General features: G+C 39.7%; 1 protein-coding gene across 5 annotated transcripts in view; it reads left to right on the top strand.

Annotated features, from left to right (window-relative positions):
• The window catches only part of USP54 (ubiquitin specific peptidase 54), a 104183-nt gene that overhangs the window by 14309 nt on the left and 74003 nt on the right, over nucleotides 1-15871 (top strand). For 3 of the 5 annotated variants that reach the window (XM_063337491.1, XM_063337490.1, XM_063337486.1), the window contains exon 1: nucleotides 10289-10440. The exons of the other annotated variants lie outside the window; for them this stretch is intronic. The gene's annotated coding sequence lies outside the window, so the exon portion shown is untranslated. Of the gene's footprint in view, nucleotides 1-10288; nucleotides 10441-15871 lie in introns of those variants that run through there. 5 annotated transcript variants of the gene reach the window in all.

The following is a 15871-nucleotide window of genomic DNA, read 5'->3' as shown; positions in this document are numbered from 1 at the left end:
TAAAATATAAGCATGTTTTTAAAAAGAGCTATGGACGTGATCTGATTTTTAAAAATGTAATCAGTTTAAACTTTGCAGTTTCAAAGCAGCCAGTTTTTAAATTGCAAAACTGTTGACCTATTAAAGGGGAAGTAAATATAAAGGAGAGAAGGCTGGCAGGCTCTATTTATTGGTAAATACTTAAGAAAGGAATATGCACAACTTTTTTGCTTCAGTGTCTTTAGGTTTAGCTTGTCCATTCAAATAGTAGCCATTGGTGAGTTGATACTATGGAAAAGATGACAGCGCTTAAAATTTTAAGGAATGAGAACTGAGCCACCACAGCATTCGTTTCCATTGGGTATTTATTACATCAGCCTCCGCTCCAGCCTTTCCTGTCAAATTGTATGTAGCCGTTACCCAGACTTAAAATGTGCTGGAATCAGGGTCAGCTGCTTTATATGGCACCACTCCCTTGCTGCTTGTGATGAATGTCCAGAAACAAGGCTTCCTCTGAAAAGCAAGGGGTTGAGGATTTATTTCTTGTCTTTGCTGTGTAAGCAGGCAGTATTCCTTTTACTGTTTGAAATTTCAAATTAATCTAGGTGAATTCAGTTCTCAGCATGTTTTTCACCTTTTTTTTTTTTAACCAGAATTCTGTTTTGAGTCTTTCAGTCAAGAAATTTCAATAAATTTACTTTGACATGGCATCATGAGTAGCTAGAACGGATGGGCACAGAGGCTTGGCTTGTCGGACGATGTTAGTGTAGAACTGGGAATAGAATTTGGGTGTTCTGGCTGTTCCAGTGCTGTCACATCCCCAGTTCAGCGAGAAGAGGAACCAGACCTTTTGCTGTCTGTCTTCTTACAGAAATAGTTCTAAAATCTGTTAACTGCTTCTGGGCGGAGAGCAGGGGGATGGAATTCTTCGACAATATACAAAGTAGTGTAATGAAACAACATTACAATTAGTTCTTGTAAGTTAGCAGATGATTTTGCTAATGTAACTTGTATGCATATCTATACACATGAGAGGGACGTTAGATTTAATTCAGAAGGTCAGCTGCATAGTTCAGTCTTTCTCTGCATATAGATTAACCAGCAGTAGTTATTTCTTGTTATGGGTCCTGACCATATAGACAGGATGCAACTGAGCTTGCAGCTAATACTAAGCATAAACAAGCATTGTGAATACAGACTGTACTAACCGTTCAAATTCTGTAAGAGAATTGTTAAACTAAATACGTATTTGGATTGAATTCCAGTGTGGCTGTGAATAGAGCATAGAAGCTAATCATGTAGCAGATAGTGAACTAGATATGAGACAGCTCTTAGTCCTTTCCAAGTTCAAAGGTAATATTAGGAGCCTGCATCAATATCATTTTTTTGTATTGATGAAAATAGCTGTGACATACAAAGCAGCAGTGCAAATCATGTCTGCAAGATATGCCTTTTACCATGTTAATTTTCCTAAACATATTAGTGCTTGAGCTCTGAGTTTAAATGATTATGGTATGGGAGCTATAGCAGTTAATCTACTTCATGTTAAAGAAAAACAAACACAGTAGTTCTTTCATGTCTCTTTCAAAATATACTGAATGTCAGCCCACTTCAAATTGGCTGGTAAAATGCTGATAGTGATTAGTATTAGTGTTCAATATTGCTAAGAGGATCAAAAAAACCAGTAACATTTGTATCGTTCTTACAAGTTTACAAAACATTAATTTTTTTTAAAGTGTGCCTATAGCAAAAAGCAAACAAACAAAAACCCCAAATCCCACCAGTTGAAGCCTGAATATTTGTCCTTGGAAATTACTTTGCCTCATCAAGAAAAACTTGGTAAGCTGTAAATTAGTGACTGAGCAGTTGCAACATAAATTTTCTTTTGTTAGTATATTATCTGAGATTGCCTTTGAGTGTGTATAGTTAATTCACTAGTGGTTTATACAACATGTTTTGCTTCTCAGGGTAATTGGACTAGAAGTGCATTAGTCAGTTAATGCAGTTCAGCTGATGGTCACTATCTTGTTAAGTCATGATAAATCAGTGTTTTAGCTTCCTTCTGTGGTGGACAAAGCAGGTTATATCTGGAATGGTATTTTGTTTTCTTCAAAACCATGAGTATTTGTATTATTAATTAGGTAAAGCCAGATACTCCCCAAAAGCTAAGGATTAATTTACCATCTTAACCTACACAAGCAGTATTTTCATTATTTGTTAAATGTTAAACTTGTTAGATTTTGCTCTGCTATTTATAAAGTATTGTAATAAAATTATACAATGTGTCAGATTAATTTTGGATAATCTTAGGAGAACTAATTAATTTTAAAGATATTTTTGCATCCTAACTATCCATTTTTATTAATTACAATTGTATTACAGTATCCTACTTCTTCTGGTTTCTGGTATTTATGGCAAGATGATGAAATTTTTCAATAAAGGGAAGGGCTGAAGGCTATGATTATGCTTAGTGTACACAGAAGATAACAAACAGTTTTCAGTTTTGTGTAATCATTGTATAATTCTTGTGAAAAGGAAATAAGCAACTTGGGTGCATGGTGAATACCGTACAATACACTTAAGAAAACTTAGGTATTAGCTATCTGGCAAAAATTAGCAGAGCTGCACTAGAGCTGCTGATGTCTTTAAACATTTTTTCTTCCTGCTCTTTGTTGCTATTTTGAAATAATTAAATCAAACATTTAAGTTTTAAGCTGCCACATATGCATGTACTATAGTAGGAGTCTATTATTATGTAGTTTAATTTTGGGCAATGACAGCAACTAACTAACGTTTCTAAATGAAGTGGTGCAACAATGTAGGAATGTGCAGGAGGGTGGCTGGGTTTGTGCACTGTGCCATCAGAGCAAATACGCTGCGAGAGACAGAGTATCTGCAGGATCGCCTGCGTCGGGCTTAATCCTGTTTTTTATCTGCAATCCCTTATTCAGTATACGTGCATGAGTATGTGAACAAAGTACTCAGCCCACCCATCCAGCCCAGCTCTGTCTGCCTGGCTGGGTGTACAGAGACAGGTTTCATAACTGATACAGAAGCGATGATAACATGCTGCAAACGATCTGCTAATTGGTCTTCCCTAGCTGGTGCGATGGCAAGTCTGGGTTGCAGAGCTCCGGTTCTGTCCATATTACTGTCTTATTGCAGATCTCCTCTGTATTGCTGTTGAAGTAGAAACGGCCACTCCGTTTAGAGGTACCCCCTCCTTCTCTCGGGGTCTTGTCTTGTCTTGGAGCACTGCTGCCTGCTGAGCAGCCTTCACCCCAGTATATCCATAGCTCTCTAATGTGGGGTTTTTGATAGCACAATTTTGTAAGATGTACTTGAACTAAGTGCTATGAAAAGATCCTCAAAACATTAGCAGAAGAGCAGTATAAGTGAGCAGCAGTTAGCACAAGAAGGAGATAAAAAGCACAGAGAATGTGTAAGATGGGTGGCAAATCTGAAGCAAGCATTCTGCATATTACTTAGTACTTGGGTAGGTTATTTATTGGCCAGACCTGATGAAATTAATCCTTTGGCATGTTAAAGAAAAGAAAAAAAAAAAAGTGACCAAAGCTATCTCAGTACCACTAGATGCTATTTGAGATGCTGGAAGACCTGAAAATGAAAAGGAGAGATGGGGGAAAAGGAGACAGGAAATTATAGACCATTCCTCTCAATCTTCCACATTTTGAACAAATTCTTGCACAAACTATAAAAGTCTCTGGGAGACAAGAAGAACATGAGTCACAGACACCATGAATGTAGGAAGAGTAAATAGTCATGCCAGTTTCATTTTCTTCTGTAACATGACAATAAGGCCTGTGAATTGACAAGAAAAGTGTGAATCTTAATATTTTCATGTTAGTGAGTTCTTTGGCACTGTTTCATGTGATAATCTTACAAACAAGTGAAGAAACATGGCCTGAAAGAAACTATTGTAGAGTAGGAGCAAGACTCACTGGATGACTGTGCCTAGTGGGTGGTTATTAACGATTGTCTGTCAAAATGAAATGGTTGTATTGAATGTGGATCCACCACGGTCTGTTGGGTCTGTACTCATTCTGCTTTGCTTCAGTCTTTTCGTTAATGACCTTGATGATAGAGTAGAGAGTGTGCTTACAAAATTGATTCACTAAAAATGCCCCCAGAAGTTGGAGGGAATGTATATACATAGGACACAAGTTTAAGAGCACAAAATTATTTTGAGGAAATTGAGAAAATCTTAGGAGATAAATAGGGACAGACTGAAGATCTACACTTAACAGAAATCATGAAATACAAAAATACAGGCTAGGGAACAAGTAATTAGGGGACAATTCTCCAGAATTACTGATGTTGTAAAAGGGCAAACATTATATCAAGAGGGATAAAAATGAGTATAAGCTGTAAAACATATAGAATAATCTTTTTTTTTTATCTATGGGTAAGTCCTCAGCTGAAGTGTTGCATCTGATTAGGGCATATGACCCAAGAAAATACAGATCAGCTGAACAGAGGCCTGGAGAAGAGTAATCCAGTAACTTGAGATCTCAAAAATGGGGCCTAATGGGAAAGACTGAAATAATTTGAACTGGGGAGAGGGGCAGTGTGCAAGATCCCAAAATAGAACTGGAAAGCATAATTTCGAGCGTGTATGTAGTAGGCTATTTGAAGAAGGTAGGAAGCTGTCAAGTGTGAGGCTCAACCATGACCGGTAGGGCAAGACAAGTGATTTTAAGTTGTTGCAAAACAATGCAGATTAAGTCTTGGGCCAGGAGCAAAGGACCAGTTCCTGAGATAATTGACTGTTGTTTCTCTTAAGGCATTTTCTTTTTCTAGCTGTATTTTGAATAACAACATTACTTTAAGGCTGATGAACAGTATGTATAGACTTTTTGGAATGATACTGATTAAAAAATGATCAGTTTATACATGGAGACAGTTTACACTGAGACAGTATCCACTAGACAAAATGATGATGCAGACAGTCTCCATATTGCCAGGCCTTCCACTTCTAATGTCCTCTAACTCGATAGCCTTCATCTTGTTTTTGTTGGTACCTCACTACGTAAGTACTAGGTATATCATGCAAGATTTTCAGCTCGCTTTTCTTACTTTATGCCCTTGACAAGCCTGTCAATAGTCAACTTCCATTTCTGTTTCATTTTCATAATGGCTTCGGTCGTCAGTCTGGCACTTTGGGGACTCAACATATTATTATCATAAAAAAACAAGGAATGTACTGTAGGTAATTGTTTTGTTTATAAAATCTTTCCCAATTTCCATTGTGTATTTCTCCACTGTGAAATGAGTGCAGCCTCAGTTACCTGAGGCTGTAACATGTGTTATTAGCATACTTTGAGTCTTTATTTGCATTGTTATACCCTAGAACACACGTCTTTAATCATTGCAGTTGGAAATTACCTTGCTTAGCAGTTTTAGTTTCTATTTTCTCAAAGAGAAATAAGTGATTGCATGAGTCAAAGCCAACAGCCTGTGTACCGTGTAGCCAGCCAAACCTGAATTCTGTGCCTAAGAGTGGAATTTGTCACAGCTTCAAGCACTTGTTAATGGGGCTTTTTGTTTAAGTAAATGTGAAGGAAATTCCATCATTTCGGTATTCCTTCTTTCTAATAATTTACTGTGAGCTGCTTCCAATTTACATTTTTTGCTGCCTTTTTCTCCTTTTTTTTTTTTTTTATTAAATTACTTATTTATTACTTCTTTGCCATTTTGAGATGTTTATGTGAGAGAACCTGGAAGTTCTGACAGCTGGACAGTAGGTGGTGAGCAGCTTTTAAATGCAGGGCACATGTCTGATGTGGAAAATTTAGGGGTCCAACATCCTGCAGGGAAACATTCTGGAGCTTTTAAATGGTGGAGTTTTTTTGCATATCACAGAAAGGATCAGGGTGATTTGAAATATGTGCTTGTTATTGGTTTGGATATGAGGGGATGATTTGAACTCCCTTCTCTTCAGCTAGATTACTGGTTGCTCTTATCCTGCTATTTTGCTTCTCCATCCTACAATGAATTTGGGCTGAATTCTGTAAATTCTAATGCTTTTCCTTCATCACATACCTTGCTTTCCTAGCTGGATGGTCATTTTCATATTATCTGCAAGGGAGGTTATTGCTGACATTGATTATTTAAATGTTGATAATTAGCTTTCAAATTTTCAAACAAATACATGTGGGAGAACATGGTTTGTGCTTGTTCAGGCTCTGGTCTTATTTCACTGGTACTCCTTTTAACCACTGGAGCCAGAAATGCTTGCTTTTAAATTGAAAATTTTAGACCTAGCTGTATGACTCCAGCAGTTTGATATAGATATTTGGAATAAATAGGAGGACTGTAGTGGAATGCAAAGTAACACAGTTTATTGCCGATGAATACTCGGTGATAAAATAATTTTTGAAAAATATGCCAAAAATGCTAAGTCTCTGAAAGAATGCCAGTAGCATGTGCCACTGGAATTGGAAGGATGAGACTAGTATGTAGGAGGAATGTATAATAAAAGACATACCATAGTATAGAAGCTGCAAGATGTTGCAACCTCATCAACCAGCTCTAAGCGGTATTGATGCTTCTGGGTGTACGAGGCAAAACCAGCATTTGGTGCAGTTCAAATGATGTAGTTGAGAATGCCTGGGGTTTGGGAGTGCTGCGATGCTGCCGAGCCGAGTGCTGAGCTCATGCCAGAGGGCTGTTGGTCAATGGATAATTTCATGTTTTATCTTACCTATTATTTTTGAAAGCCGTAGGTAGATCGGAAAACTGATTGCTTTATTTTTTCTTAAAGAGATGGAATATGGACGCCTTAAATAACTTAGTTTTTCATGGAACTAGGCTTCTACCTTGCTTCGCTGCACTTGAAAATCTACTGAGGAAGCACAGACCAGCTGTCTTATTGCTTATGGTTGCACTTTCTGTGCTTGACTTAATGAAGATAATAATTAACTTACTCTTGACCAACAAATTTACTTTTGCTTTGCTTTATTCTGTAAAGAAGGATGGCTATCACCATGGAATGCTGGATTAGGTTGTTGGATGTCCTTTTAAAGTACCTAGTATTTGTTGAATTACATAAGGATACAAAATAGAAGCTTGATTTATAAGTGTAAGTTAAAGTGTGGTGCTACGCAGACTCTGTTAGCAGAATTAAAATCCAAACTTGCAACTTAGAGATGTCTCAAAAAGTCTAAAGCTTGAATAGTAGGTTTCGGTTCTGAAGGAAGTGGAGGAAGGTCTATTCTTAACACAGCACTGAGTGCTGATACACTTACAAAATGGGATGTGGCTCATCTTCATTGTAAGATCATTTTTGTTTGAAAATATTATAGGTGACTGATGTGAAAAATGAAGGCTAACAAGTCAGTCAGTCCTGTGTAAATTTTTTAGATACTGCGAATTCTCTAGTCCTTTCTGCTTTCGTGAGCACAGACCACCATGCTAAACTGTACTATTCTCTTACCCTTCAGCAGTATTTCGATGCAAGACCTTTTATGTGCCTACACATGGACTATGAGACACATACACCCACTTTCACTGTAAAGTGGAGTTTGAACTGTCTCCTTGCAATAGAAGTAAATGAAGTTTGTCCTATGTTAGAAACTTAGTGGCTAAGTGCTCTTAAATGACACTGAATTTATTTAGAGTGCTAAAAGGGCACTGAATTTGTTTAGGCTACTGAGGTTTGGGGAAAAAAAAATCCAGTGCTCTTTACATAAAATAAGGTTTAGAAGTTATTTTATTGTGCTTTCCCGGTGCAAAACAGAACAGAGCTGTAATTTTAATTGTCTTGAATATTCAACATGTTGAATGGTACTATGTGTAAATATGTAGTTTTAATGTAGTAGTTGGTTCGAGGGGAAGGCAACAGGAAGGCAACACAATAGTCCGGGTAAGCAGTAGCGCTGCAATCATGCTACAGACAATAGTCGATCTGTCAGCTGTGAAGAGCCGACTTCCAGGCTCCAACTGAAGTTGGATGGCTGTCTCTGTAAGGGTAGGAGCTCAGTGATCAGAAGAGCACCAAACAGGATGGGTTACAATCAACCGAGGGATTATTTTTTTTTTAATGTGACATTTAAAAATTATTAAAATTATTTTTATTGAGGGAAAAGTGTATTTCAATTCCACATTTAATACTATAAATAATTAAGATAATTTGTTCTAAATATACTTCAAAATGAAATCCCGCTGCTTGTTTGCAAATTTTAGCAAATGAAATGCTGAGTGGAAACTACCACTAATGAACTGACAACCTGGCTTTTGACAATAAGTGGGGTTTTTTTAATTATAGTGTAGATATAACTGTTTTGATTGTTTCACGCTATTTCTCAGCTTAGAATAAAAGGTGAAAAAGCACGAAACTTTATGTTTTAGTGTTTGAGTAATAGCCTAGAGACCTGAGAGGATGAGATCCCCTAGTTCTAAAAATGTTCAGCATTGGTGCTTACCATCAACGTCAATTTAATTCAGATTACTCTGAAAGGGTTTTTTTTAAAGCACTTAAATAAAATAATGTCATATAACTTCTGTCCATGTGCAGTTTGAGATTAGCATGAATGTGAAACTATTTTAGAAAGCATGCCACATGACACTCACCATTTTCTGAAAGATAGTCCTGATTATTTGTTATAGTAATCTGAGGTAGCTAACCTCAGTAAAGCAGAAACACAGATCTTACAAATACTCAGAAAACAAGGAGGGAAAAAAAAAAAGGGTCTAAACATGAAGAATGTGCTTTTAGACATATGAATGGCTAAAAATGTCAGGAAAAAAATGAAAGAATAATCTGTATAGGGGAAAAGGAGAGTTGACTGTAATTCAGGTATTTTAATAAATGTATCTCTTACAGTATCTTCATTATTACCAAAGCAAGAAGCAAAATTTTGTGTATGAGGCTGTAATATATTGTGTTAAAGCATAACTCACCATGTTCCTGTGTTCAAACCAGAATGCTGTGTCTCATCTTCTGCTCGGAATGGTGCAGTTGCAAAGGCCACCACTGTTTTTAATGAGTGCTGGTATAACTGGTGGTGGAACCCATGGATAGAAACAAATAAAAACGGGGGACTTTTGCAGAATCAAATAATTGTTTGGAAATATCTACTGAAGGTTAAGTAAAACCTGTATGATATTAGTTTGGACAGTGAGTGACACTTTCCTCTATGATGATTTCGTCTTTGATAGCTAAAAGTAAGAACTGTCACTGAAAGCATAGATGAGAATTGGGGAAGTATCATTTGTCGATGTTTTACAGATGAGGAATTGGAGCAGAGATTAATTGATTTGCATGAAGTTGCCCTGAAAGTTGGAGGACGTGGTAATTAAGATTGATGACTTCATGCTAACAGTAGTGAAAGAAAGAAAAAAGTGGCTGTGTGGCTGCATGGCTGCAGGTTGAGGATTCCCAGCAACGTCCTTGAGTTTTAAGTGAGGCTGATGCATTTTCATGGCTGGGTATTTGCAATACAATGTTTTCTGTATGGATTAGATATAAATAAGAAGGATGACACAGTAGAGGAATCACCCTTTTTCTTTTCAAATTTGCTTCTTGAATAGGAAATTCTAGTGTTTGTAGCTTCCGTTTAATTATTCTCTCTTCCACATTTAATGCTATTTGCCCAGCTGAGTGGAAGTGATACTGATTTAAAGGTCTCTTGTCCTCCAGCGCATTTTCTTAGCGGAGAGGGTCACTGAGCAGGGTAAGGGGACAACTGGTTTTGATTAGGGAAGAGGATAGTGGTAACGGTTTGATTTGTCCCAATTGCATTTTGAGTGGGTCTCATTTGCCAGGTGTTGACGGTACAAACTCAACAGCATCAGTTTTGTGCTGTCTTAAGTTGGTTGGTATCTTGTGGCAGAAATACAATATCTGACAGTAAAGTTGTTGTTGTGTATCTGTTTCTGTATGTGCCGCTGAGAACGGGCAAGCCTCCCTTCGCTGATGAGCCAACTGGCACTGCATTTTTTGTGTGACGGTGGAAAGCTGTGGCCTTCAGGTGCTTAAAACTGCTGCCGTTTGGATGCGTGAAGAGGGACATCCCGTTGTGGCAGCAGCCCCGCGATGACCATTCCCGGGGAGGAGGGCAGAGGGAGGGTGTCCCCGCGCTCCCGGCAGGTGGAGGGGAGGCGCTGAAAGGCCTCGGGCAGCGCTCCCGGCCTTCCGCTTCCAGCCTGGGCTCGAGGGGTTGCCTGAGCGCGGCCACCTTCGTTACGCCCGCTCCTGCCTGGCGACCTTCCCCGTGGCGGGGCTGGCCCCGCCGCTGCCTCTTTAAGGCCCGACCTGCCCGGGGATCAGGTGCGCGGCCGGAGCGGTGACGTCATAGTGCCGGAGGCGGGGCCCTGGCTCCAGCTACCGCTCCCGCGCTGCGCGCCGCGGGACGGGGCAGCAGCGGCTGCGCACGTGTGTGCGGGGCGGCGGCGCTGCTTCCCCCACCGGCCCCCCTCGGCGGGCCCGGCGCTCCCTGGGTGAGTGTGGCGGGGCCCCGCGGCCGCGGGAGGTGGCGGTGCGGAGCGCGGCGGCGGGAGCGAGCGGGACGGGACGGGGGGCGGCGGGTGGGCTGAGGCGTGTTCAGCGCAGCCGGATGGTGGTAGCGGGAGGGCGGGGGGGAGGCTGCTCGGTGCGGTTCCGTTGCAGCAGGTGTTGGTTTATTCTGTGTTGCGCCGGCTGCTGTCTATGCAAATGAAACGTTTTCTCCTTCAGCAGACTACGCTGGGAAAACGTGCAGGGTGTTTAATTCTTTGCAAACGTAATTTTTAGCTTTTTTTGTACAGGCATACATAATGTTCTAAGCTTCATTTGCATTTACTTGTTGAAACTGTTGCTGAAATGGTAGGTGAATACCAGGTAGTACAGTAGTCGTTCTATTTGTCATGGTGATAAATTGTGCTGTGTGCCTGCTGTCCTTGGTAGAAGGTGCTATGTTAAATTTAACTCATGATAGTTGGGTAAATCAAGGCAGTTCAAAACAGCAGAGTTTGGAGCACAGGAGGGATGTAAGGTGTATTGCAGCTGCTCTCCCTGCCTTGCCAATGAGAAGATTATAGCCCATCTGTATGGAGAAGAGTAATGACTGTGCCCTTTGCCAGTTAGGGGGGAATGTGCAAGCCCATATGGAATTTACACCACTTAAATCTTCACGTGCCTGGGAATTGCATTTGCTAGTTCTGATGAGGAAAGGCAAAGTATTGATTATGGCTTTGGTTGTGGGTCTTGGGGTTTTTTTGGTTGGTTTTGGGGTTTGGTTTTTTTTTTTTGTTTTTGTTGTTAAATAAAGGTAGAGGAGACATTGAAACCTTTCTTTGAACATTCATTTAAATAGACTTGTATATTTGCAGTTCTAATTTCTGCCCTAATGTGTTTACTTTTCATCAGATAAGTTAAAATTGGCAGAAATAAATAATGGAAAAAATTTCTCTGCTCAAGGGAATTATCACACAAAGATAAAGCTGGCAGGAGGGTATCTGTCATTTTCTGGGTAGCAGAAGGAGGTGACAAAGTAAAGCAAGACTTTATCAGGCTTGACTCTTAACTACAGGAAGGTCTCTCTGGTATTCTTATGTTAAGAATGCGGGCTGAGACTTCCCTTTGAAGTCTTGAATTGGAAAGGCCCATCTCTACCACATCTAATTTCTGCATTAGATTCCAAAGCAGATTTAGTCTCTAAATCTACAGAGCAGAATTCTGTAGTAACTCCTCATTAAAATAAAGAAAAATACTCTTATGTATGGCCATATGTATTTGTTATGATACATGCTATTTTTAGTTTTGAATGTACACCTATGAATCCATCTTTCTGCAGGTTTCTTTCATCTGTTGCCTTGATAGTGTTTCCATCTAATCAGTATGCGATGGATGATGTTTTTACTCTCTAAATTTAGCTGCTGATGTTCTACACTACTTGGTATTCTGTATTGCTCTTCATGGTGGGCATCCTGCATGGATAGATGGGCAACAACAGCCTTTTTCCTGGAATATGCATTGTCCCAGTTGACTTATATTAACAGTGGGCTTTTTTTGAGGGGTCAAATATGTTAATCTGCCATGCTTTAAGACCACTGGAATCCTTGTATTTAGGTATGTTAATGTATACATGTGCTTTGTGCGTGCCTTACACATGGGGGAGAGGAACCTCTGAGTGAATGTCACATTACTGTAGTATTTAATTGGTACTATTTTTTCACATACTTAGTCAGAGAGTACCAGTGTTCTGTTAGAAACAGATTTGTAGTCCAGAGGGGTGATGCAGCTGTAGGGCGCCAGGCTAAGGTGAACAAGTAGGTAATATGGGACATAGTAGGATTAGGCTACAGGGTGAAATCTGGTCAATTACTTTTCTACCTGAACATCTCTTTAATTGCTAAGTATATTTTTTCATTACAGCACCTATTACTGTGACAGATGTGACTTTCCATAGGTTTTTGTGGAGTAGGTCATTACTTCTTCTGGAAGTCATCAGCTATCTCTTACTCTCCTTGTTGATATTTTAGTACCTTAAGCCAATTTCATTTCACCGGCTGTGACACAACCAATAACCCTCACCCTTGTATGTGTGACTGTATACACTGTTGAAAAAGGCACTGGATTTTAAGCATCTGCAACAGCTTTTGTAGGTGCATGCAGTTTTAGAACAGCCACTGTTTCTTAATGAAATTACTTGAAAACATTTCAAGGTGGAAAGAAAGATAACTTAAGAAATGCTGTTACTTCCCCCTTCTTCTAATGGCAGATTTTCATAGAGGATTTACTTATTTTAATTTGCAATTCATAATAGTTTTAAAATATTTATATCCCCCTCATCCCCCCCGCCCCGTGATTGGGATGATTCCTGAAATCACCCCTATCACTGACTTTTGCTTTCAGCCCTTCAATATCATGGTATGGATTTAAATGCTCCTGGGAGTTCTATGCTACACATCCTGACTGCATGTCAGTCTGCCAAGGTTCAGTCATAGGACAAATAATAAAAAGAAGACACAACGGAAAATAATTAGCGCAGGAAATTTAAAGTGGTGTAAGATAAAATTTTATGAGCCTCATGACTTTGTCTATAACTGTGTCTTTGTGGTCTTGTTAAATTAAGTGATACAAAAGTAAACTAATAAAGCTGAAGAACTAGAATATCAAAGGGGACAAAAGAATATAGATAGGGAGAACTTTTTGTGAGCTTACTTTTATTTTGGTTTCACACTCATGTAAGTTAGTTTCCAAAGTGAATCTTCCACCTCCAACCTGTCATCTCGTTTTTTTAATGTCAGATAAGAGCCTGAAAAGCATTGGTTTTGTTTGATGCAGGCAGATGAAGCAATCTTGTATGATCTTACTTCTCAAGACTTTCTTGCAAGCCTTTTGTTAAGGACCACAGTGTTGCTAAGATCCTGACCTATCAAGGTTTACAGGTTGGGTGCCATAATTTAGGGTCACAAAATTGTGTAAATTCTTAATGACAGTGGGAAAAGTGGATATGGGTTTATCACTCCAGTTACACTGGCCCAATGCCATGTGCGTGCTTAGCATAGGAAAAGTTATTTTCTGATTCCCAGTTTAGTCAAACTGTAAATTAATTCCTGAATGTCCAAGGGTCATATTTAAACCACAGGAAATTCCTTTTCCACCAGGGGAACAAATCTTGTGCCGTGCCTTTTAGGGTATAAAACTGCGTGTGTGCGTGTCTGCTCTACCTGCACAGATAACGTGAAACTTGTCTGTGGCTTTGGACATGTTATGGCATTACATTCTTTCAAAGAATGTGCTTGTGCTTTGACCAAGAAATTTAATTTAGTGCTTTGTTTGATTAACAGGCATCTATAGCCTGGTGTGTTACTTGTAGTCAAGAAGACCTTTTACCATCTCTTTTTGATAGGATATTTATAAAACGTTCTTTTGGCTCTGGTCCACACACTGAGGTGGAAGTCACAAAAAGCAGGATAGATTAAATGCAGTGCACTGTGTTTTGCCATCACTGGGAATAAGTATGCAATGGAATTGCTTTTCTTGGTTTTGCATTGGTTTTAGGAGTGTAGTAGGAACAAGAAATGCAGTAATTTGTGGTATTTGTGGAGGTACCGCTTTGGTAAAGAGTGGTGTTTTGGTTCCTGCATGTTTGGTAACCTTTAAACCCTGGCTCTTTTGTAGACTCCCAGACCTCCCAGTGCTACAGGTGAAACTAGTTTCAGGCACTGGGTTAGAGTTCCTAGATGTAAGAAGTCAAACTGCTGGCAGGATATGTTCATAATGATGTGTTCGGGTTACTAATGCTTTCTTTTTCTCCTGGTATTTCTTTTTTTATTTTGAGTCTTCTGCCAAGAGGAAGACTGGTTTCAATGGGGAGTGGTCTTCCTTGTAGTCCACATGCATAAGAAACAAGATAGCTTTTTTCAGTTAAGTGGAAAATATTGAGTGTGTATACAAACTGTTTGTATATACAAGCTGTTTTTACTCTTAAAGTTGTAAATGGGCCAGATTCATTTGTCAAACCGTAAGGTTTGGAAATGGAATTGTGGCAATAGTGCTCTTGATAGCAGAGATCTGGACTTCATATACTAAGGAATCCTTTCCACTTCACTGCTCCTAAGATTATTTTTAAAGCTAGTTTAGATTTTGGTTTAGACTACAGCCCACGGTTTCTCAAATAACTTAACTTGAACTACCACCCCGAGCCACCCTGCACAATAAATACATGTGGGGTTATGTAGGGAGCATTGAGGAACAGATCTGGCTTCAAACTACCCTTGCCGCTGTTTACCCTGACCAGGTTGTCTCTGTGGCCTCTACAATGTGTGTGTTGCTGTATTGGAAAGAGCTGTGCAAGGATGAGAATGAGCAGTTGGGTGGCTGAAAGAAAGCAGAGGGCATAAAGACTCTGGTCTCACATTAGCCAGTCTCTGAATAGTCTTAAAAAGTATGTCTGATTCTTTGTTGATAACCAGTATGTTTGGTTATTCTTTAGAAATATTGAAGAATGGCAAAAAAAGCTCTTTGCTTATGTTGTAATTTACAGTCTACTTGAATAGCTCTAGGTAACCTGATTTTAATAAAAGAATAGCTGAGATGCTAAGGGACAAAACAGTATTGATTTTTATCAGTTTTCATTATATGGGTCTATTTGGCTTTAAGGCTGTGTCCACCCTGCCAAAGCAGGCTGTGTCAATAAAGTAAAATCAAAATTTTGCTGTGCTATCCCCACCCCAAGACAGTATTTAAACAGTTGTCTTGCCATGTGGAGAAGGTCAGCTGAGTAGAGCATATGTGTTTGCCTAATACGTTTGAACACATAGCCCTAAAGTTTGTTAGACTGTTGTTAGATTTTTGTTGGCTTTTTTCCCTCCTCTTGAAAAATGCACTGCTGATGTGGGAACATGAGCTTATCTTCCTCAACCCGCCCTCTCCACCTTCCCCACCCCCCAAAAAAAATAAATTGTTGATGGTCACTGCTTTGTATCCACTTCACTTTTAACTTTTTTGACCTCAAAGGTTTTCAGTGAAGAGGGCAAACATCTGCTTTCAGACTTCATAAAAGTCCAGGGGATGCATACTGCAAACTAAAAAGCACTGTCCTAGAAGAATGCACTTACTTAAAACAAAGAGGCTAGGAACGATTAACCAGGGGGTTTGTGTTGCAGCACTTTTTTTAACTGATCTTTCCTGGAGTGCAGCATGATGTTAACCTAGTGCAGTTTCGCTGTGGCTGCTTCAGGAGAGGGCTGGGTGGGTTGGTGGGGCTCGGCAGGGTGCTCCTGCTCTTGGCATGTGGCGTGGCTGCTCTCGGTTGAAGTGGCTCATGCAACCAGCTCCCAGCTCAACGCAATACTCGGAAGCAGCCGGAGCGCGAGGCCGTGGAAAGTAAACAGACTGACACGGTCTGGCGTTTCCCACAGTTAAATGAAACCACACCTTTAG

This window comes from Chroicocephalus ridibundus, chromosome 6 (genome assembly GCF_963924245.1).
Source record: "Chroicocephalus ridibundus chromosome 6, bChrRid1.1, whole genome shotgun sequence".
Classification (NCBI taxonomy): Eukaryota; Metazoa; Chordata; class Aves; order Charadriiformes; family Laridae; genus Chroicocephalus; species Chroicocephalus ridibundus.
Note: the sequence above shows the minus strand (reverse complement) of the source record. Positions and strands in the feature narration are given on the sequence as shown.